Source organism: Aulonocara stuartgranti (genome assembly GCF_965226115.1).
Source record: "Aulonocara stuartgranti genome assembly, chromosome: 22".
NCBI classification, from domain to species: Eukaryota; Metazoa; Chordata; class Actinopteri; order Cichliformes; family Cichlidae; genus Aulonocara; species Aulonocara stuartgranti.
The window spans coordinates 38,477,091-38,499,344 of record NC_138957.1 but is presented as its reverse complement, the minus strand read 5'-3'; the positions used below and the strand labels follow the sequence as shown (position 1 = coordinate 38,499,344).

The following is a 22,254-nucleotide window of genomic DNA, read 5'->3' as shown; positions in this document are numbered from 1 at the left end:
TTTATGGACAATAATTACAAAAACAGACAGTTTATTAAAGTACAGTTATTAAAGTATAGGGTTTTTTTATATAAACTGAGATAGGTAATATGCAGCTATAACAGTAGTAGTTGTTTGGTTGATGAGTGCAGTTACAGCGCTGATGTAAACATCTGTGTTTGTTGGGAGCAGTTCTGATTGTGCAGTCTGACAGTTGCAGGTAGGAAGGACCTGCAGAAACGCTCCTTCATGCATCGAGGATGCAGTAGTCGGTCACAGAAGCAGCTCTGCAGCAACACTTACATGCATGGGGTGGGAGGCTCTGTCCATCAGAGATGTTATTTTTCCACAGTCCTTCTGTCTCCCACCACCTGCACTGGGTCCAGGGTGCATCCCAGAACAGAGCTGGCCTTCCTGATGAGTTTACCCAACCTCTTCCTCTCAGCTGCCGATAAACTGCTGCTCCAACATACCTCACTGTAAAAAATGACAGATGTCACCACAGAGTCATAGAAGGTCTTTAAAAGCGCTCCCTGGACTCCAAATGACCTCAGCCGCCTCAGCAGGTGGAGTCTGCTCTGACCCTTCCTGTAAAGAGCATCAGTGTTGTGGCTCCAGTCCAGCTTCCTAGGTTTGTTAATATTTCAGGTGGATGCGCAACCACCAATCGCACAACAACTTCAAACAATGACAGAAACGCAGCTGTTTGTGACGGTAACACCAGTAACAACAACCGTTTAATAAACGACAGCAGATCTGCTGTTCGGCGTCCTATGGAGACAGAGGAGGTCAGGTGACACCAAATTTCATCAGGTACAGGCACGAAGCTGAACAAACAGGGAATGAGTATCAGGAGGAGGTGAAGAAACAAAGTGAGGTGGGGTAGTACGAGAGGAGAGGAGAGGAGGAGTAAAGGAGGTCGAGGCTTTGAACAGACGCCGCGGGCTCTGAGTCCCGGCGAGCACGTTTCCCCTCCCCCATATCCTCACTAATCCCTCCAGTGAGAACAGGCTGTAACGCCGAACGAGCACACTGGCCTCTTATGTGTGTGCGTGTTAATAAAACATGGAATAACCCCGCCCCCACCTCGTCGCGGCTGTATTCGGTGGGCGAGCGAGCATTATAACTCAACGAGAGAGAGAGCACTAATAATTTACTGAACATGAATCAGAAGTCGCGGCCGCTGCAGTCTGAGTGAATAACCCAGTTTAAGCACGCACACACGGTCACACCGACAAACAGCAACAAAGCGTTTCCTGTTTCACCTTCTCAGGTGGGAACAAACAAAGCAGCCCATCTTATCTTAATGACCTTTTTCCTACTATGGCGGTGCATGTAGACGCAGCGACCTCACGCTCTCCTGAAAATGCGGTGTTTTGTTCGTCAAGTAAGTGTCTTTCTGCAAGTGTTTCTCGGCAGTCCACGTCGGAATATGTGTACAGTCGTCAGGCTCTCTTACACATTCGGAGAAGCAAGATTTGCCAAGTTTTGAACACTAACGTTGAGATGCTAAGGGAGATAGGACTTCTGCGACAGCCTGCTAGCTGGCCTAGCAACTCACCGGACTCGCCTGCTACCCCTTCCTGGGCAAGGAGGTGTCGAAAGCGGTGCGCTAGGACAAGGAAGCGGGGCAAGTGCGGAGGTGTCCGAGTCAGGCTTGAGGCTAAGCCAACTCGCCCAGCCATACCATCGATCCTCTTGGCCAACGTACGATCTCTGGACAATAAAATGGACAACATACGACTTCTGAGATCAGCGAATCGCAAAGTAAGTGACTGTTGTGTGCTAGTTTTCACTGAGACATAGCTTAATGACAACATTCCGGACTCGGCCATACAACTGGAGCAGCTAGCATGCTACAGAGCCGACAGGGCTCTCGTAGACGGAGGCAAGACCCGAGGTGGTGGGGTCTGTGTTTACATCCGTGACGAGTGGTGTCGTGATGCCACTGTAGTACGCAAACACTGCTCATCACTGGCGGAGTTCATGATCGTGAAGTGTCGCCCTTTCTATTTGCCCAGGGAGGTAAGTTCGATCTTGTTGGTCGCTACCTATATACCTCCATCTAGTAACAACAGCGATAGAAATGCGGCGCTGAACGAACTGTATCAGGCCATCAGTGAGCAACAAACAGCACACCCAGACGGTTTCATCATCCTCGCAGGAGACTTTAATCATGCTGATCTTAAAACTGCTCTCCCAAAGTTTCATCAGCATGTACATTTTCCAACAAGGGGGGACAACATATTGGACTTGGTCTACACACAGGAAAATGGAGCATACAAAGCCACCCCCCTCCCCCATATCGGCACCTCTGATCACCTCACTGTTATGCTAATGCCAGAGACAAGGCCTTCAGAGCTGGGGATGAAATAGGCCTGAGAACAGCGAGAGCCAACCTGTCACGTGGCATCAGGAAAGCGAAACAGGACTACACACACAAGATAACCTCCCACTTCAATGATAGCAAGGACGCAAGAAGCCTATGGCAAGGCATCCAGGCTATTACAGACTACAAGCCTGTAGCGCATAGCTGTGAGAGCGACACCACTCTGCTCAACAACCTGAACAGCTTCTTTGCATGATTTGAAGCACAGAACAACACACGCCCACAGAAAACACCACCACCTCCACACGACCAGCCTCTGTGCCTGTCTGCTGCCAGCGTGAAGAGGACACTCATCACCATCAACGCCCGGAAAGCAGCGGGTCCAGATAACATCCCTGGTAGTGTGCTGAAAGACTGCACAGAGGAGCTGAAGAATGTCTTCACAGACATCTTTAACACCTCCCTGAGGCAAGCCACTGTCCCATCATGCTTCAAGACTGCCACCATCATACCTGTGCCAAAGAAACCATCCCCAGCCTGTTTCAATGACTACCGCCCCGTGGCACTGACACCCATTATTATGAAGTGCTTTGAACGACTAGTCATGTCACACATCAAATCCATCCTACCTCCCACCCTGGACCCATACCAGTTCCCATACAGAGCGAAACGATCCACAGAGGATGCAATCTGCTCTGCCCTCCACCCAGCCCTAACTCATCTGGACAAGAAAGACTCATATGTGAGAATGCTGTTCATAGACTTTAGCTCAGGATTCAACACCATAATACCACAACAACTCATTTGTAAACTGGACAGACTGGGCCTCAGCACCTCCCTCTGCAACTGGCTGCTGGATTTCCTCAGCCAGAGGCCTCAAGCGGTGCGAGTGGGCAACAAGGTCTCAAACAGCATCACCCTGAGCACGGGGGCTCCACAAGGCTGTGTGCTCAGTCCTCTGCAGAGGTGTGGACTCGAGTCACATGACTTGGACTCGAGTCAGACTCGAGTCATTAATTTTATGACTTTAGACTTGACTTGAAAAAATGTTCTAAGACTTGTGACTTGACTTGGACTTTTACACCAATGACTTGGGACTTGAATTGGACTTGAACCGGTTTACTTGAAAAGACTTGATATTTTACCCCAAATATAAAATTTAACATGCATATTATATAGAGATTGAAAATGTGACGTCATTCACGGGTAGAACCGCAAAGGATTCTGGGAACTCGTGGCAAGCGGTACTAGCGCACGCAGGCTTTCAATTAAAATCAGCTATACAGCGATAAAAAGAAACACAAAAATGTCAAGAAGCTGTTGTGTTATTAACTGCAATAGCCGGTCGCATGACAGCCACGGGAAGCCGACGGGTAAAGAGATCGGTTGTTATCGGATTACGTCGTTGAAGAGAAATTGTTCAGCCATGTTTCCGAAGTAACAAAGACGCGACGGGTGGCCTGGATTGCAGCCATTCAAAGACCAAATATAACGTCCCAGAACACTCCAGCTCACAGGTTAGTCTGCTCCAAGCATTTACACAAAGGTCAGTCTGCTGTTGTAGTTAATGCGTCATTTTCATAACATAATTGGTGATATAGGTTACAAGCAAGTCTGGCGCTGAACAGAAATTGTGGCGCTATGCTCCTTTATTTATTGTGCATAAATAGTGAATTGTCCTGACACAATATTGCGTTTCGCTTCTGTTATTATGGTACATTGACAAAAACATATACTTTTATTCACAGGATAAAACAGGTTTTTTGTATCACTAATTGCCCAGTACGATTACAGCATACAATATTATTGTCACTGCTACATTTCTGTAATGCTACCAGAAATTATTTCCACTACTAATTAATTACCGTTGAGCTCAAAGGTCCTATTAATAAACGGTTAAGGAATGTGTATTTATGACGACGATTTGTGAGACTGGTAAACTTATGATACGTACGATGGTCTTTACTTTCTACACGGTGCAGTTCAAGGTCCTGTACCCATCCGTCGGTAAACTGTACCTGGGCTTGTTGCAGTGACCTGAAGTTACTAAACTTCATGAGTGTATGCACTCACTCCAAGAACCGTATGATTATAAATATGCATATAAATATGCTAGGATGAGATAGTTGACTTCATCTAACTAGCAAATGTTGTCCAGGCTACGTTGGTGATACAGTTTTTTTTAATGTGTGTGATATTTTTGTCATGCGATTTTAAAGCCGGTCCTACAACCGCATCCAAGAATAACATGCAGCTTATCTCAGAACTGTCGGTGAAAATTATTCTTGGAGCTAGGTTTAATTGAGCTGCATTTTAAAGAGGTGCAATTTCACAATTTGTGTATATTTTCTACGTTCACTATTTTGTCATGTGTTGAGAAAAACAGATTTTAAAATTACATGGTCTAATATTTACATTTAGCATAACTGCAACATTATTTTTTCGTTTTTTTTTTAAAGACTCGAAAGGACTTGAAATTCAAAGTTTCAGACTTGTGACTTGACTCGGACTTTTACACCAGTGACTTGAGACTCGACTCTGACTTGCCTGACATTACTTGAGACTTGACTTGAGACTTGAGGATAAAGACTTGAGACTTACTTGAGACTTGCAAAACAATGACTTGGTCCCACCTCTGGTCCTCTGCTCTTCACCCTGTTGACACATGACTGCACACCAACCTACAGCTCCAACCACCTTGTGAAGTTTGCGGACGACACAACGCTAGTGGGGCTCATCACTGAGGGCGATGAGATCCACTACAGGAAAGAGGTTGAGCTCCTGACCACGTGGTGCAGAGACAACAACCTCCTGCTAAATGTTAGTAAGACCAAGGAGATTATTGTCAACTTCCAGAGAGGCCACACCTGTCACCCCCCATTGACCATCGACGGTGCTGCGGTGGAGAGGGTGAGCAGCACCAAGTTCCTGGGGGTGCACATCAGTGAGGACCTCTCTTGGACCACCAACACAGCATCACTGGCCAAAAAAAGCACAACAGCGCCTCTACTTCCTGCGCAAACTCAAGCGGGCAAGTGCTCCACCACCCATCCTGACCACATTCTACAGAGGAACTATTGAAAGTATCCTCTCCAGCTGCATCACTGTGTGGGGCGGTAGCTGCACTGACTATAACAGGAAAGCTCTACAACGCATTGTGAGAACAGCTGAGAGGATAGTTGGTGTACCACTCCCCTCCCTGCAAGACATTTACACCACTCGCCTCACCCGCAAAGCCATCACAATTGTCAACGATGCAACCCACCCCACGCACTGTCTGTTCAGCCTCCTGCCCTCTGGAAAGAGATACAGAAGTCTCCACTCCCGCACTACCAGGCTCACCAACAGCTTCATCCACCAGGCTGTGAGACTGCTGAACTCTCTTCCCTCCCGGCTCCCAGCCAGCAGAATCACCAGATTGGCAGAAGTATAGGAAGACAGACTGGACTCTACCCCTCCCACCCCCCATCCACGCACACTCTCCAACAAGGAAACACTTTCTGAATCAAGAACTGGAAAACATTTCTGACTGGAAACAACTACCTCTGCATTGCAATTGCACACACCTGCTGCTATATATTTTTAGTATTTCTTTTAGCACTATTTATATTATTATATTACTATTACTGCTGCTATAGTCTTATGCTGCATTAAAACAAAATACCCCTACCAACCACAACCTGGGACTACCTCAAGTAGACTAGTATACTATTTTCCAGGGAACACTGTTGGAACACTTTATTTTATTTATTTTTTGTCTACCCTGTTACCTATTTAATATTACCTCATTGTTAGGGCTGTTTTTGTTGTGCATCTGCACTTTATTGTTGTCAATGTTGTTACGACCCGTCTAGGGCCAGGCCATAACATGAGCGAGGCACTCGCTTCCCTCCCCAAGACCCAAGCAGTCACACGAAACCAATCCGTTAGATATGAGGTGATTTATTTACAATGTGAATAAAGAGAACCAAAACGGGAGTGTCAACACTTCAGGGTGAGCCAAGGCCAAAACAATAAACAAAACAAACCTACACAAATCCCGCACCCCTGACCTTACCAAAACAAAGTCAAAAATAAAGACAGAGTCTGACCTCCTTAACTAACTCAAAACAGGAGAAAACGGGTGATCAAAAGAAATGGCAGCTCACCCCTACCCACTCCACTTCCACAACTTTCAAGCGTATACTGCAGCCAGCGGCTACCACAGGACTACTGCTGGGTGATGAGGAGAAATGCGAGGACCTCTCCCGCTGTAGCACTCCAGCCTCCTTTTAATGGGCGGGTCCTCCAGCTGGATCCAATCACGCCGGGGCAGTAAGTCCACGCACCAATCGGAACAGGGACCTGGCACAGCTAAATTAACATAGACAAAAACACAGCACCTGCACAAACAAACACACGGACATACAAGTTCGTAACACCCCCTTCCATAAGAATTAAACAATCCTTCTAGTGTTTAATCCTAGACTACAAAATTGCTCTCGACAGGGCGTCCGCGATGACATTTTCCGTCCCTTTCTTATGCTTGATCTGCAGGTTGAAGTCTTGCAAAAGAAGGGACCAACGCATAAGTCTCTGATTTGAGTTTTGCATCTGGGAGAGAAAAACCAATGGGTTATGGTCAGTGAACACTTGAACAGGGATAGAGCTGGATCCGATATACACCTCGAAATGCTGTAGGGCTAACAACAAGGCAAGGGCTTCCTTTTCAATGGTACTGTAGTTCATCTGATGTTTGTTGAATTTTTTTGAAAAGTAACAAATTGGGCGATCCACGCCGCAATGGTCTTCCTGCATAAGGACAGCTCCTGCACCAACCGCACTAGCGTCAACCTCGAGCTTGAAAGGGGACATGAAATTCGGGGCCGTAAGAACAGGGGAACTGCACAGTAATGCTTTCGCAGACTCGAAAGCAGTCTGACAAACAGGCGTCCACACAAAAGGCTTCTTCGGACTGATCAAATCGGTGAGAGGAACGACGACAGTGGCAAAGTTCTTACAAAACCCTCTATAATAACCACACATTCCTAGAAATCGGCGCAGCGCCCTTCTCGTTTGTGGGACTGGAAACTCAACGATCGCCTGTATTTTCGCGGTCACCGGCAGTATCTGTCCCTGACCCACCTGTTTTCCCAGATATGTGATGGTGGCTCTGCCAAATTCACATTTGGCTAGGTTCAACGTAAGCGAGGCCTCCTGAAAACGGCTGAAAACAAGAGAGAGTGTTTGTAAGTGGTCAGACCAGGTGGATGAATAAATGACAACATCGTCCAGGTAGGCATCGCAGTTATTCACGCCCGCCAGTACTTTGGCCATAAGGCGCTGGAAAGTAGCGGGTGCATTACGCAACCCAAACGGCATAACCGTATACTGGAGAAAATGGTCCGGTGTAACAAAAGCAGATATTTCAGAGGCTCGGGGAGTTAAAGGTACTTGCCAGTAACCTTTTAACAAATCAAGTTTGGTTACAAACGATGCCGATCCCACTCTATCAATACAATCCTCCATTCTAGGAAGAGGAAATGAATCAGGTTTGGTAACAGCGTTAACTTTCCTGTAATCATTACAAAACCGAGGAGTGTTGTCGGATTTTGGTACTAGCACACACGGCGAACTCCATGCGCTGGCGCTCGGAAAGGCTAAACCGTGTTCTAAGAGATAGTCAACTTCCTTCTGCATAATCGCCCTTTTCACTGGGTTCACTCGGTAAGCATGTTGCTTAATCGGTTTATGTCCTTCCACATCAATATCGTGGCACAGGACCGCAGTTTGACGAGGGTGATCAGAAAAAAGTGATAAGTTGTTTTCTATCAGATCAGTGATGTCAGCTCGAGCGGGTTCAGACAGGTGGACTAAATATGTGTCTAAATCATTTAAGATCTCCGAATTTTTCAACCGGCCGCTACCCAGCGCTTCACTTTTCTGGAGTAGCCCGTCATCAGAGGGTTCATAGGGAGAAACAGTACTAGCGGCGCACACTGGAGACGGCGCACCCGAAGGACTCCTCGAGTGAAACGATTTTAACAGATTAATATGACAAACCCTAGACTTTCTCCGGCGGTCTGGGGTCTGGATCACATAGTTGTTGTCACTGAGTTTTTGTTCCACCACATATGGGCCAGCGAACTGAGCTGATAAGCTGGACCCTACCACAGGCAACAACACCAACACTTTCTCTCCCGGCTGAAAACTTCTGCAAACAGCTTTTTTATCATAGCGAGTTTTCATTTTAGCTTGCGTATGTGACAGATTCTCTCGAGCTAACTGACATGCAAGGTGAAGCTTTTCCCGAAGTCCGCTAACATAATCCAGAACATTATGCTGAGTTTCAGAAGTTTCTGACAACCACCTCTCCTTCAGAAGGCAGAGGGGACCGCGGACCACGTGTCCAAACACCAGATCCATCGGACTGAATCCCAAGGATTCCTGAGTGACTTCTCTGACTGCAAACAACAATAACGGCAGACCCTCATCCCATTCTCTATCCGACCCCGCGCAGAACTTGCGCAGCATAGCTTTGAGGGTTTGATGGAATCTTTCCAGAGCACCTTGACTTTCCGGGTGGTATGGACTGGATTTTACATGTTTTATGTGCAACTCCTCCACAACCTGTGCAAACATTTTTGAGGTGAAATTCGTTCCTTGGTCTGTTTGAACAACCTTTGGAAGTCCGAAAGTAGAGAAAAATTTAAGTAGTGCTTTTAGCACCGGTTTTGCTTTCAGCGTGCGTAGTGGAATTGCCTCTGGGTACCTTGTTGCTGAACACATTATTGTAAGTATGTATTGGTGTCCGGATTTGGTTTTTGGCAGGGGACCCACACAATCCAATATTACTTTTTCAAACGGCTCACCTATTACTGGAATAGGATGTAACGGAGCAGGTGGAATGGGTCTGTTAGGTTTCCCCGCCATCTGACATGTGGTACAGGTACGGCAATATGCCACCACATCAGCTTTCAACCCTGGCCAAAAGAAGTTGCGCAACACCCGATGATATGTTTTGTTCACCCCAAGATGTCCAGCCATGCTGGCATCATGCGCTAAGCTAAGCACCTGCCCTCGATGTGGCTTCGGCACCACCACCTGCGTAGCACCAGGCAAACCACACCGGTCAGAGGACCACCTCCTCATAAGAACTCCATCTTGCACAAAATAAGAAGTGGGAGATTCACTTCCTGCACTCTTAGCTGCAGATAGAAAACAGGGAGCCAGTGATGAGTCATTCTGCTGAGCGGTTATCAATGCATCCCTATTCAATTTCTCATCCAGCTCTGGCATCAGTTTCATCACATCGCTTTTTGTTCTGTCACTCTCACGGCTGGGAGATATTCTCTCGTCTGGCATCGCCATAAACGTGTCAGCAACATCCATAACGTCATCAAATTTGCGTGACTGCGCACGAGTGATTGCACAAACAGGAAACACATTTAACAAAGGGGCGGCAACCTCGGTGACAGAAGAAATAGGCGTTTCCACCACTTCAGGCGGTGGGAAAACTGTTCCCCCAGCCAAGTCATTTCCTAAAATAAATGAAACCCCTTTAATCGGCAACTGGGAACTCACCGCAACTTTGACATGCCCCGTTTTCACGGGCGAATGTAAATGGACTTTGTGTAACGGCGCCTGAAGAACGCTCATCTTAATTCCCCAAACCAACACATCCGAATCACAAGCAGTTTTACCTGACAATGGTAGTACACTATCCAACATAAACGACTGATGCGCACCTGTGTCCCGAAGAATAGTAACAGGCACTTTGTCCCCCTCTTCTCCCGTCACAGAAACAAAGCCTTTCGTGATGAACGGTTTAAAACGTGGCTCTATTTCTGCATCCACATGGTGCAAATCACGGGTGAGAGTGGAATGCGATTTAGGCAAAGGGACAACTTTGATGAGACCTACGCCCGCTGGATTTCTAGAGCCTTTGCGCTGCTCTTTCCTCCGGAGCGCAGGACAGACAGCGATTAGATGTCCGGGTCCGCGACAATAAAAACAGTCGCGATTAACACCATCCTCCCGTCTATCTTTCAGTCCTATCTGTGGTGACTTTATCTTCCTTTCCTGTCCCACCCTAGTATTCTGTGAGACAGCGGCTGAAAATATAGTTTTGTGGGTGAGAGTAAACTCATCAGCCATCACTGCCGCTTTAGCAAGTGAGGTCACCTTTTGCTCATTCAGATAAATAACTACTTGGTCCGGCAAACATTTTTTGAATTCCTCTAACAAAAGAAGCTCTTTCAGCCCCTCGAAATCCTGTGCTTTACTGGCCTGCAACCATCGTTCAAACAGGCGACTTTTCTCACGGGCAAACTCCACAAATGTCTGATTGGCGGTTTTTTCACACTTCCTAAATTTTTGACGGTAGGCTTCTGGGACGAGCTCATATGCCTGCAACACAGTCTTCTTCATGACGTCATAATCCAGGCTATCTTCAATCGATAAACTGGTACACACCTCCTGGGCTTTGCCAACCAATTTGCATTGTAACAGCAGCGGCCAAAATTCCTTCGGCCAACTTAACGCGGCCGCTATACGCTCAAAAGCGTTAAAATAGGAATCCACTTCGGCCTCACGAAACGGGGGAACCAGTTTAACGTGTTTGGTGATGTCAAAACCTGTCGGGACCGCGGTGGACGTACTAGGATGACTAGAGGCAGATGTGGAGGGCTTTCGCTCCAGCTCCAAAGCTCTGACACGGAGGTGCATTGCTTGTACCTCAAGCTCTTTAGCACGGGCTTCCACCTCCCTAATACGGAGGGTCAAACGGAGATCTTCCGTAGACCGCCCCGCCAGGGGTTCCCCGGCCGTACCAGACTCAGCTGCTTCAGGCTTCGCCCCAGCAGCATCAGAGTCCGCCTCGGCTGTGTCAGAGCCCGCCTCAGCCGCATCAGAGTCCGCCTCGGCTGGTAGCACGTTAACAGGCCCTTTGGCATCCGACCCCGGCTCAGCCTCCGGAGCCACCTTCACACCCCCGCCATCAGGCTGCTCTACAGCTGCCTGCGGGGCAGGAAGAACGCCTCGCTCCACCAACTCTGCACACAAAGCGTCCCTAACCACCGCTTTGCGGGCACCATAGGACACTTGAACATCATAACAACTAGCAATGATAAGCAAATCCGCTTTCCTGCACCTCACAATTCTATCCCACGAAGGCGAAGTAACAAAATCATCCAAAGAAAACTCCATAATTCCACACACCTACCACCCCCACACCCAAGAAAACCGCCAACAGACCAAACACACGCAAAAACCCACAGAAAAAGGCAGAGGACGAGCCCCCAATTCATGTTACGACCCGTCTAGGGCCAGGCCATAACATGAGCGAGGCACTCGCTTCCCTCCCCAAGACCCAAGCAGTCACACGAAACCAATCCGTTAGATATGAGGTGATTTATTTACAATGTGAATAAAGAGAACCAAAACGGGAGTGTCAACACTTCAGGGTGAGCCAAGGCCAAAACAATAAACAAAACAAACCTACACAAATCCCGCACCCCTGACCTTACCAAAACAAAGTCAAAAATAAAGACAGAGTCTGACCTCCTTAACTAACTCAAAACAGGAGAAAACGGGTGATCAAAAGAAATGGCAGCTCACCCCTACCCACTCCACTTCCACAACTTTCAAGCGTATACTGCAGCCAGCGGCTACCACAGGACTACTGCTGGGTGATGAGGAGAAATGCGAGGACCTCTCCCGCTGTAGCACTCCAGCCTCCTTTTAATGGGCGGGTCCTCCAGCTGGATCCAATCACGCCGGGGCAGTAAGTCCACGCACCAATCGGAACAGGGACCTGGCACAGCTAAATTAACATAGACAAAAACACAGCACCTGCACAAACAAACACACGGACATACAAGTTCGTAACAATGTCTACGCATGGGACAGTGTGAAACGTAATTTCAATTCCTTTGTATGGCAAGTACATTTGAAGAAATTGACAAATAAAGTTTTCTATTCTATACTATTCTATTCTAGTACCATATCACCCTATTAGAGCACTTCGCTCTCGCTCTGCAGGCCTACTTGTTGTTCCTAGAGTATTTAAAGTAGAATGGGAGGCAGAGCCTTCAGTTTTCAGGCCCCTCTTCTGTGGAACCAGCTTCCAGTTTGGATTCAGGAGACAGACACTATCTCTACTTTCAAGATTAGGCTTCAAACTTTCCTTTTTGCTAAAGCATATAGTTGCCTACACAAAAATATGGGCACACGTTGGATCTTGTTTTAACTCATAATTTACCTGTCTCTAACTTAGAGGTTTGCGATGTTGTATGTTCAGACCATAGGCCCGTCCTGTTTGAGGTTTTCCTTCCTTGTACCAAAGTTAATCTTCCTCCTGTTGCTGCTAGGAGCTGTCGTATTTTTAACCCTTCCTCTGCTGGACAGTTCTCTATTGTTTTTAATCAGAATGGCGGCCTTCCTGATTTCATATGCAATGATACAGAAGAGCTGAGTACGTGGTTTTACTCTGTCTGTCAAACTGCTTTAGATTCAGTGGCCCCCTTTAAGCTTAGGCAAGCAAAAGCCAAATCTGAACCCTGGCTGAATGAAGACACCCGGGCTGCCAGAAGAAAGTGTAGGAGAGCTGAACGTAAATGGATGAAGGATCAACTGCAGGTGTCATACCAAATGTTACAAGACTACTGGAATTCTTACCAGAAAACTGTAAAAGATGCTAAGAGGAAACATTTTGCTGCTATTATTCAGGCAAATTGTCGTAAGCCTCATGTCTTATTTAAGACTATTGGCATGGTCCTTCACGCTCCACAGACTGCTGGTGTCGAGTCTTCTCAGGAAATTTGTGAAAACTTCCTACACTTTTTTATTGATAAAGTGCCATCTGTCAAAGCGCAGACTTCCCAGTCCGTTCTCGACCCTTCTACCCCTGTCCCTAGTTCTGCTGTCTTTGACAGGTTCGAGCCAGTTTCCTTGCTCTGCCTGCAGGAGTTGGTTGCTCACATGAAGCTCTCAGGTTCCTGTTATGATGCTCTCCCTCCTCGATTTTTCAAAGAGGTTTTTCTCACTATAGAGATTGAAAATGTGACGTCATTCAGGGGTAAAACCGCAAAGAATTCTGGGAACTCGTGGCAAGAGGTACTAGCGCACGCAGGCTTTCAATTGAAATCAGCTATACAGCGATAAAAAGAAACACAAAAATGTCAAGAAGCTGTTGTGTTATTAACTGCAATAGCTGGTCGCATGACAGCCACGGGAAGCCGACGGGTAAAGAGATCGTTTTTATCGGATTACGTCGTTGAAGAGAAATTGTTCGAGCCATGTTTCCGAAGTAACAAAGACGCGACTGGATTGCAGCCATTCAAAGACAAAATATAACGTCCCAGAACCCTCCAGCTCACAGGTTAGTCTGCTCCAAGCATTTCCACAAAGGTCAGTCTGCTGTTGTAGTTAATGCGTCATTTTTCTTAACATAATTGGTGATATAGGTTACAAGCAAGTCTGGCGCTGAACAGAAATTGTGGCGCTATGCTCCTTTATTTATTGTGCATAAATAATAATAATAATAATAATGGATTGGATTTATATAGCGCTTTTCAAGGCACCCAAAGCGCTTTACAATACCACTATTCATTCACTCTCACATTCACACACTGGTGGAGGCAGCTACAGGTGTAGCCACAGCTGCCCTGGGGCAGACTGACAGAAGCGAGGCTGCCATATCGCGCCATCGGCCCCTCTGGCTAACACCAGTAGGCAAGTAGGGTAAAGTGTCTTGCCCAAGGACACAACGACCAGGACAGAGAGCCCAGGGATCGAACCGGCGACCTTCCGGTTACAGATGCGATTCCCAACCCCCTGAGCCACGGTCGCCACGGTCGACAATAGTGAATTGTCCTGACACAATATTGCGTTTCGCTTCTGTTATTATGGTACACTGACAAAAACATATACTTTTATTCACAGGATAAAACAGTTGTTTTGTATCACCAGTTGCCCAGTACGATTACAGCATACAGTATTATTGTCACTGCTACATTTCTGTAATGCTACCAGAAATTATTTCCACTACTAATTAATTACCATTGAGCTCAAAGGTCCTATTAATAAACGGTTAACGAATGTGTATTTATGAAGAAGATTTGTGAGACTGGTAAACTTATGATACGTACGATGGTCTTTCGTTCTACACGGTGCATTTCAAGGTCCTGCACCCATCCGTCGGTAAACTGTACCTGGGCTTGTTGCAGTGACCTGAAGTTACTAAACTTCACGAGTGTATGCACTCACTCCAAGAACCGTATGATTATAAATATGAGCGTGGTGACGTTGGGCAGCACGCTAACGTCTTTTGTCCACTCTGTGTGCTCGTAAGGGTCTAACACTTTCACTGGTTTGATTTTTTTCCTCGTATCTTTTCTTTGACTTTTCATTAAGTCTGTCTTTGTACAGACCGGCATTGTTCTCCTTCGTTTTGTACATACCTTTTTGGGGGTCAAAGAAAAAGCAAGAATTTATTGGAACCGAAGAATGAACGTTTTGCGGTGCTGCAAATGCTTGCATTTGATGCGGTACTTGGATTGTTTTGCCACGAGTTACCGGCATGCAATGCGCGAAAGTCACGTGGTCTGTCAATCTCTATAGCATCAACTGTACAATCCATTGTAAATAGTAGTCTGTCCTCTGGTGTTGTACCAGTCAATCTCAAACATGCAGTGATTCAGCCTCTACTCAAGAAACCTGCTCTTGATCATGATATTATTGCGAATTACAGACCTATTTCCAAACTGCCTTTTATCTCAAAGATTCTTGAAAAGGTAGTTTACAAGCAATTAATGTCCTTCCTAGAAGAACACGGTATTTTAGAAGTTTTCCAATCTGGTTTTAAAGCTTTACATAGTACCAAATCTGCCCTTTTAAGAGTTTTTAATGATGTGTTTTTGGCAAATGACTCAGGTGACTGTGTTATTATTGTGCTGTTAGATTTAACTGCTGCTTTTGATACAGTGGATCACAATATTTTCATTTCCCGTTTAGAGCAGTTGGTGGGTATGCGGAGTACCGCACTGCAGTGGCTCAGATCCTATTTGGCAGAGTGAACTTTCTCTGTGAAACTGGGGGAGTTTTTATCCTCTGTTGCTTCTCTTCAATGTGGGGTCCCACAGGGTTCAGTTTTAGGCCCGCTTCTTTTCTCTCTATATCTCCGACCCCTTGGGTCTATTTTCAGGAAACATGGGATTTCTTTCCACTGCTACGCCAATGACTCCCAGATTTATTTCCCACTTAAAAAGATAAATGGCTTCTCAGTAGACCCGCTGCTCAGATGCCTTGATGAAATAAGGGCCTGGATGGCTTTGAACGTTTTACATTTTAATGAACAGAAAACAGAAGTGATGGTTTTTGGTGGCGCTTCTGAGGCCACTATTATAGATCTTGGTCAAAGGAGCTTGCAAAGAAAAGCGTCTGGACTTCTTTAGGTTGCTTGAAGACGTTTCACCTCTCATCCGAGAAGCTTCTTCAGTTCTAAGGTCAAATGGTGGAGAGTCCCAGATATAAACCTTGTGGGAGTTTCCCCCCCACAGAGGGACAAAAGGACCCCCTGATGATCCTCTAATCGCCTGAGCCAAGGTGTGAAACTGGGTGTGTGTCCCAATCAGCCAGAGTTTCGGGTGTGTTCATTGTGAAACCTGGCCCCACCTTATCATGCGAATTCCTGAGGTCAGATGGCCCAGGATGTGAGTGGGCGTTAAGGCGTCTGGGAAGGATCTCAAAACTGGATTATAGATGGCAGAGACTTGGTGTCATAAGCCCCGCCTCTGTTCAAAGATGGTCGCTCACAGTGGACATAGATGGCTTCTTTCACTCCTCTTTCAAACCATCTGTCCTCTCTGTCCAAAATGTGAACATTGGCATCCTCGAAAGAGTGACCTTTATCCTCGAAGTTTACCGGAAGCCCACACACACGGACCAGTACCTCCTCTTTGACTCCCATCACCCTCTGGAACACAAACTTGGAGTAATCAGGACCCTACACCACCGGGCAGAACATGTTCCCTCTAAGCCTGAAGGAAAAAAGAACGAACACACACATGTAAAGGAAGCACTCAAAACGTGCGGCTATCCTAAATGGGCGTTCTTAAAGTCAGCAAAGAGGCACAGAAAAGAAGACCAGACACCAGCGAGGGAGGATAAGAAGGACAGATGCAACAACATTGTCATCCCCTGTGTAGCCGGTGTATCAGAGAAACTCAGGAGAGTTTTCTCCAAGCATGACATCCCAGTGTATTTCAGACCCAGCAACACACTCAGAGACAAACTGGTTCACCCGAAAGACAAAACGCCAAAACACAAACTTAACAATGTGGTGTATGCTGTACAGTGCAGCGAGGAATGCTCAGACCTCTACATCGGAGAGACCAAACAGCCACTTCACAAGCGCATGGCACAACACAGAAGAGCCACCTCCACAGGACAAGACTCAGCAGTCCATCTGCATCTTAAGGATAAAGGTCACTCTTTCGAGGATGCCAATGTTCACATTTTGGACAGAGAGGACAGATGGTTTGAAAGAGGAGTGAAAGAAGCCATCTATGTCCACTGTGAGCGACCATCTTTGAACAGAGGCGGGGCTTATGACACCAACTCTCTGCCATCTATAATCCAGTTTTGAGTTCCCTCCCCAGACGCCTTAACGCCCACTCACATCCTGGGCCATCTGACCTCAGGAATTCGCATGATAAGGTGGGGCCAGGTTTCACAATGAACACACCCGAAACTCTGGCTGATTGGGACCCACACCCAGTTTCACACCTTGGCTCAGGCGATTAGAGGATCATCAGGGGGTCCTTTTGTCCCTCTGTGGGGGGAAACTCCCACTAGGTTTATATCTGGGACTCTCCACCATTTGACCTTAGAACTGAAGAAGCTTCTCGGATGAGAGGTGAAACGTCTTCAAGCAACTTAAAGAAGTCCAGACGCTTTTCTTTGCAAGCTCCTTTGACTACGATGACCTGGATGACTGAGAACCTTCACAGACATTATAGATCTTGGTTCACTGGCACAGTATGTTAAACCAGTCATCACTAATCTGGGAGTTAAAATAGAGGCAAATCTTAAACTTGAAAGCCAGGTCAGAGCTGTTGTAAGATCTAGCTTTTTTCATTTGAGGGAATTAGCCAAAATAAAGCCTATCTTATCGAAACAGCATTTTGAGACAGTAATCCATGCCTTTGTTACTTCTAGGCTGGATTATTGTAACGCACTTTATTTTGGGCTTAGTGATGCGTCCATTAGGCGGCTGCAGGTTGTGCATAATGCTGCAGCACGTCTTTTAACTGGAACAAAAAAGTTTGAGGACATTACCCCAATTTTAATTTCACTCCACTGGCTACCTGTACATTTTAGGATTGTTTTTAAAATTCTCTTATTTGCTTTTAAATCTCTTAATGGCCTGCCCCCCCCTACCTCTCGGAGCTACTACAACCATATAAACCTGCCCGTTCCCTTAGGCCCGCCAATCAGCAGCTCCTTAAGGTACCGAAAACTAAGTATAAAACTAAAGGTGATCGTGCTTTTGCTGTAGTTGCTCCAAAGTTGTGGAATGATCTACCCTTGCATGTAAGGCAGGCCTCTTCTCTCTCTGAATTTAAAAGTCTTCTTAAAACATATTTATTCGCTGAAGCCTTTGGCATTGATTAGAGGGGTTGACTCAATTTGTTTTAACATGTTTCAATTTATTTTAGTTTTTTAGTTATTTATTTTATCTTATCTCATTTTAATTTTCTTTACTTATGCTATTAGCATGTACAGCACTTTGTGAACTCTGGTTTTATGTTAAAGTGCTTTATAAATAAAGGTGGTATGGTATGGTATAGTTAGGGCTGGACCAGGTGACCCTGGATCCTCCCTTAGTTATGCTGCAATAGACGTAGGCTGCCGGGGATTCCCATGATGCACTGGGTGTTTCTTCTTCATGTTCAACAAACATGTTTACAGCCTGATCAGACCTGAACTATGACTCACCTGGATTGAAGTGTGCATTATCAAGGGCATGGCCTCTGAAGCTGCTGGTCATACTCGTCATACTCTGCTTTGCAGCTGACGATTGGTTGCTGGTGGACACTCCACGCTCTGGTTGCCTGGGGAACCCTCTAATGTATTTAGTACCAGGTCGTATGCCACTTCTGGGTTTTCTTCAGTCTCATTGGATCATCTGGATGTTGTGTTTATTTCGGGTCCAACACTTCCTGTTGCTGACGGTCACTTCCTGTGAGGAGAAAGAGCTCTGGTCACTACTTCGATGTAAATCAATGTGGACAAAGACTGGCATTCAGGTTAGCTGCTGGCCTGCCAGCCCAGTGGAAGCTGCATGGAGTGGAAGTGGCTAACTTAACTCCTGGGTTGCTCAGATTCATCAATCAATGAAGCAATCACACAAATATAAACAAGCAGAGTGAGGGGGCGTGGCTTAAAACCAAAGTCACAGCAAGCAACCTGGGGGCGATCAAGAAGCTTCCTACTTGACCTCCATCTTTGTCTACAGTCTGTGTAAAGGTGATTCCAACAGTCTGCAGCAGGTCAGAAACAAACCTGAGACTCCGCCTTCTCCCCAGGTCATCACCTGTCCCACACAGCGACTGTCAGGCTGACTTCCTCACGCGGAGGAGGAGGCACCCCTCTTAGCAACAGAACTAAAAATACTGCCTGTTTACTGTTTGTGTGTGTGTTTGTGCGCATCTTTAAAATATCATGACAACCAAAAGCTTTTAGTTCAGAGAGTTTAAAGATTTCAAAGAAGCAGAAACACGAGAAGACCACACACACACACACACACACACACACACACACACACACACACACACACACACACACCTGAATGACACTCTTGCTGCGAGTCAGACTGATGGTGCGTTCCAGATTAACAACCCCACCTCAGCTTTCCCCTCCAACCCCGGCTTAACATTCCAAGATGGCGGCAGTGACGGTAAACAGCTGTTTCTAACGTTTTTCCTTATTTGAGCTGATGGAGTAACAAAGAAGCTGATGGTATACAAATGTAGCACAGTTAACAGACAGCTGTACTGCGTATTACTGCTGTGCTGAGAAAAGTTACATGTTCAGAATTTACCTGAAAATAACACTCTGTAGATCTGTTTACCTCACACCGCTACATCTGTATATATGTAGCACATCTGTATATTTGTTCATAGTACACCTGTATATCTGCCCGTCTGTATAGCAATATAGAACATCTGTATGGTGCACAGATCATCTGTATATCTGTACATTTGTTTGTAGTTCAGCTGTATATTTGCTCTTTCTGTACATCATCTGTTCATAACTATTCCACCATTTAAACTACCCTTATCTGTCTATATCAGTACATCTCTATATTTGCTCTCTACTTAACTTATCTGTATGTATTCTGCTCTTATTGCACTTGCTACTCTTGCACTTCTGATTAGATGCAAACTGTATTTCGTTACCCTGTATTTATACATGTGTAATGACAATAGAGTTGAATCCTAATCCTAATCCCTGCCACACAATCATTCCATCGATCAGTCAAGTCTAAGCAGTCTGTAAGCGCCGTGATAGCCAATGAGCAAGCATGGCGGTGGATAAAATTCTCATCATAAGGCTTCAAAAGCCAGCATGTGAAATCCCACCCACCCATCTTTATACATCTGAATCGCCCCAATCCATTTTTAATAAGTCATCAATAATCAGTCATGTGATGAATCACTTATCGTTAAAATATCAATAACATATAAAACATCTATGTGTGCTCAGGGCACGACCCTGTCTTCCTGGCTTTTTCAGGCCACCATGATGTGGCAAACAGTTTACTGAGTGACAACTCAGTGGCAGCAGGTATATTAAGCCACACCCACTCCAGAGTACTGTTGTTACCTGTGATTATCGTCCTGACTGAATAAAAGGATCAATAAGTGTTAGTGTTTAAAGTTGCTGATTTGCTGTCAGCTGACTAATAAAGAGGAGGAAAGCTGGTGGTTGAACGGCTCAGCAGCAGGACACTGGCACCCTCCACAGGACAAAAAAAGAAAAGAAAAAGCTCAATCTGATCGGTGAACACTGGAAAAACACAATTCCTGTTATTAATCATTGATAGTAGGGGTGCAACGATACTCAAAATTCACGGTTCGGTTCGATACTTTGGTGTCACGGTTCGATATTTTTTCGATACAAAAAAAATTTTCATGCCTTTTTAATTTGTCATTTATTAAAATTATAAATATATATTTTAACTCAAAAGTACAGTTTTTAAATTTAACCCTAACCCTTTTTGCGTGTTTTTTATTTTGACAGCGAATGCGCACCTGCGGACCACTTATGTGCAGCCCTGGTTATTTAGCTCATCATATTGCAGCCACAGAAATTCTTTTGTCCATGAAACCATAAAGCTGCACTTTCTTTTTGCCTTATAGTCTGATTTGTCATAACTTCTCCGTTTTGTGGTAAGCTTTTCTTTGGCTGTCACTTCTTCACCCTGACCTGTCTTATTTGGCTCAGCAGAACTGAAATATATATCCTGCTGCTTTTACACACGCACTCACATAAGCTCAGCGATTCTCTGCGCGATCAACCTCTCACATGTTTAAGCTGCGGGAGATTTCACTTGTCATGTTTGCATAGTAAGCTAACGATTAATAAGACGATGTCAGAGGAATTGGTGCACAAATTATCATCACTCACAGATCAGTGCTGTTGCTCTCTATACACAGTTTGCACGATTGCAAAGTGAAAGCAAAAAAACAAGCGCAAATTCAAACGCGATTTCAATGTCACATATTGACAGTGGCTCACCGATGCCAATGACATAATTACCCAGCTACATTTCTGAAAGAATGCAAAAGCATTGACATATATTTTTCCTACAATAGCCCGACGGGCAGGGCAGAGATAGATTTTGGTAGCCCGACTGAAAAAATCGCTAGCACCGGGATGTCGGGCTAGCGATTTTGCGAGCCCTGTATCTGATGGAGGAATCACTCATCTTTGGAAAAGAGAGTTTATTACAGAGAAATGTCTCTTTCCAAAATAAAAGCTATACTATCCGCTTCTTCTGGGCTATATTCTCAGCAGCATAAGGAGAATCATGTGCTAACAGCTGTCTAAATGACTCGGCTAAAGTTAGTAGCATGCTTGTTGTTTTTGTCTTTGCACTAGGATGATGTCGGCGTAAATGTGCAGTCATATTCGTTGTGTTCCCACTAGTGCTTTCAGGTTAATCTCGTTGAAATAACCTTAACGCCACAACACGGCAAATCTCCGTTAACGAGCTACCGCCATCGCCCCGTGCATGGGGCTAGACGGCCAACACGTTAACGAGCTAACTGCGCTAACACACTAGTTCACACCCATGTAATTGAGCATTGCGTGGCACATCCAACATACTGTTTTACTTTAGTCCATGACGCGCTTACCTTCAGGGTCATGCGTCACATGAAAACCAAAATAATTCCAAACGCCAGATCTGAATGAGGGTGGGGGAGGTCCATGTTGCTGAGAGCTTAACTTCTGTCTCGCTAGCTTGCCCTGTGCTCTTCCTCCTGACTATGCTGTCTGTGTTGAGCGCTCAGTGGATCTGCGCTCGACAGTGCAGCCTAGGCGGAGTAGTCGAACGCAGATTCACTGAGCGCTCAACACAGACAGCATCGTCAGAAGGAAAGTTGATAAAATAAATGACAAATGTTGTATTGTTCGATACATATGCGTACCGAACCGAAAGCACTGTATTGAACGGTTCAATATCTATACAATATCGTTGCACCCCTAATTGATAGGTCTACTTTTTTAGCTTCGCACTCCTGTAAAAACTTTATTTAAACATGTGATCAGCGATCAATAACATTGAGTTTGTTTTCAGTTAAAAAAAATGTAAATTACATTTTTTATTTACAGCTGATTGATATTCACTTCATTCACACGCTCTCAGGATGCTCTGACCAAGCGATAAAGCACAAACA

The 22,254-nt window shown here is 45.6% G+C and overlaps 1 long non-coding RNA gene across 1 annotated transcript; it reads right to left on the bottom strand.

Moving 5' to 3' along the window:
- Positions 1–14: 14 nt before the first annotated feature.
- LOC309699060 lies at positions 15–22,024 on the bottom strand. Its single transcript, XR_014274245.1, has 3 exons — positions 21,712–22,024; positions 18,287–18,530; positions 15–456 (listed from the first exon to the last, which is right to left on the bottom strand). It is a non-coding gene; the product is annotated as an uncharacterized lncRNA (long non-coding RNA).
- Between the last annotated feature and the right edge of the window lie 230 nt (positions 22,025–22,254).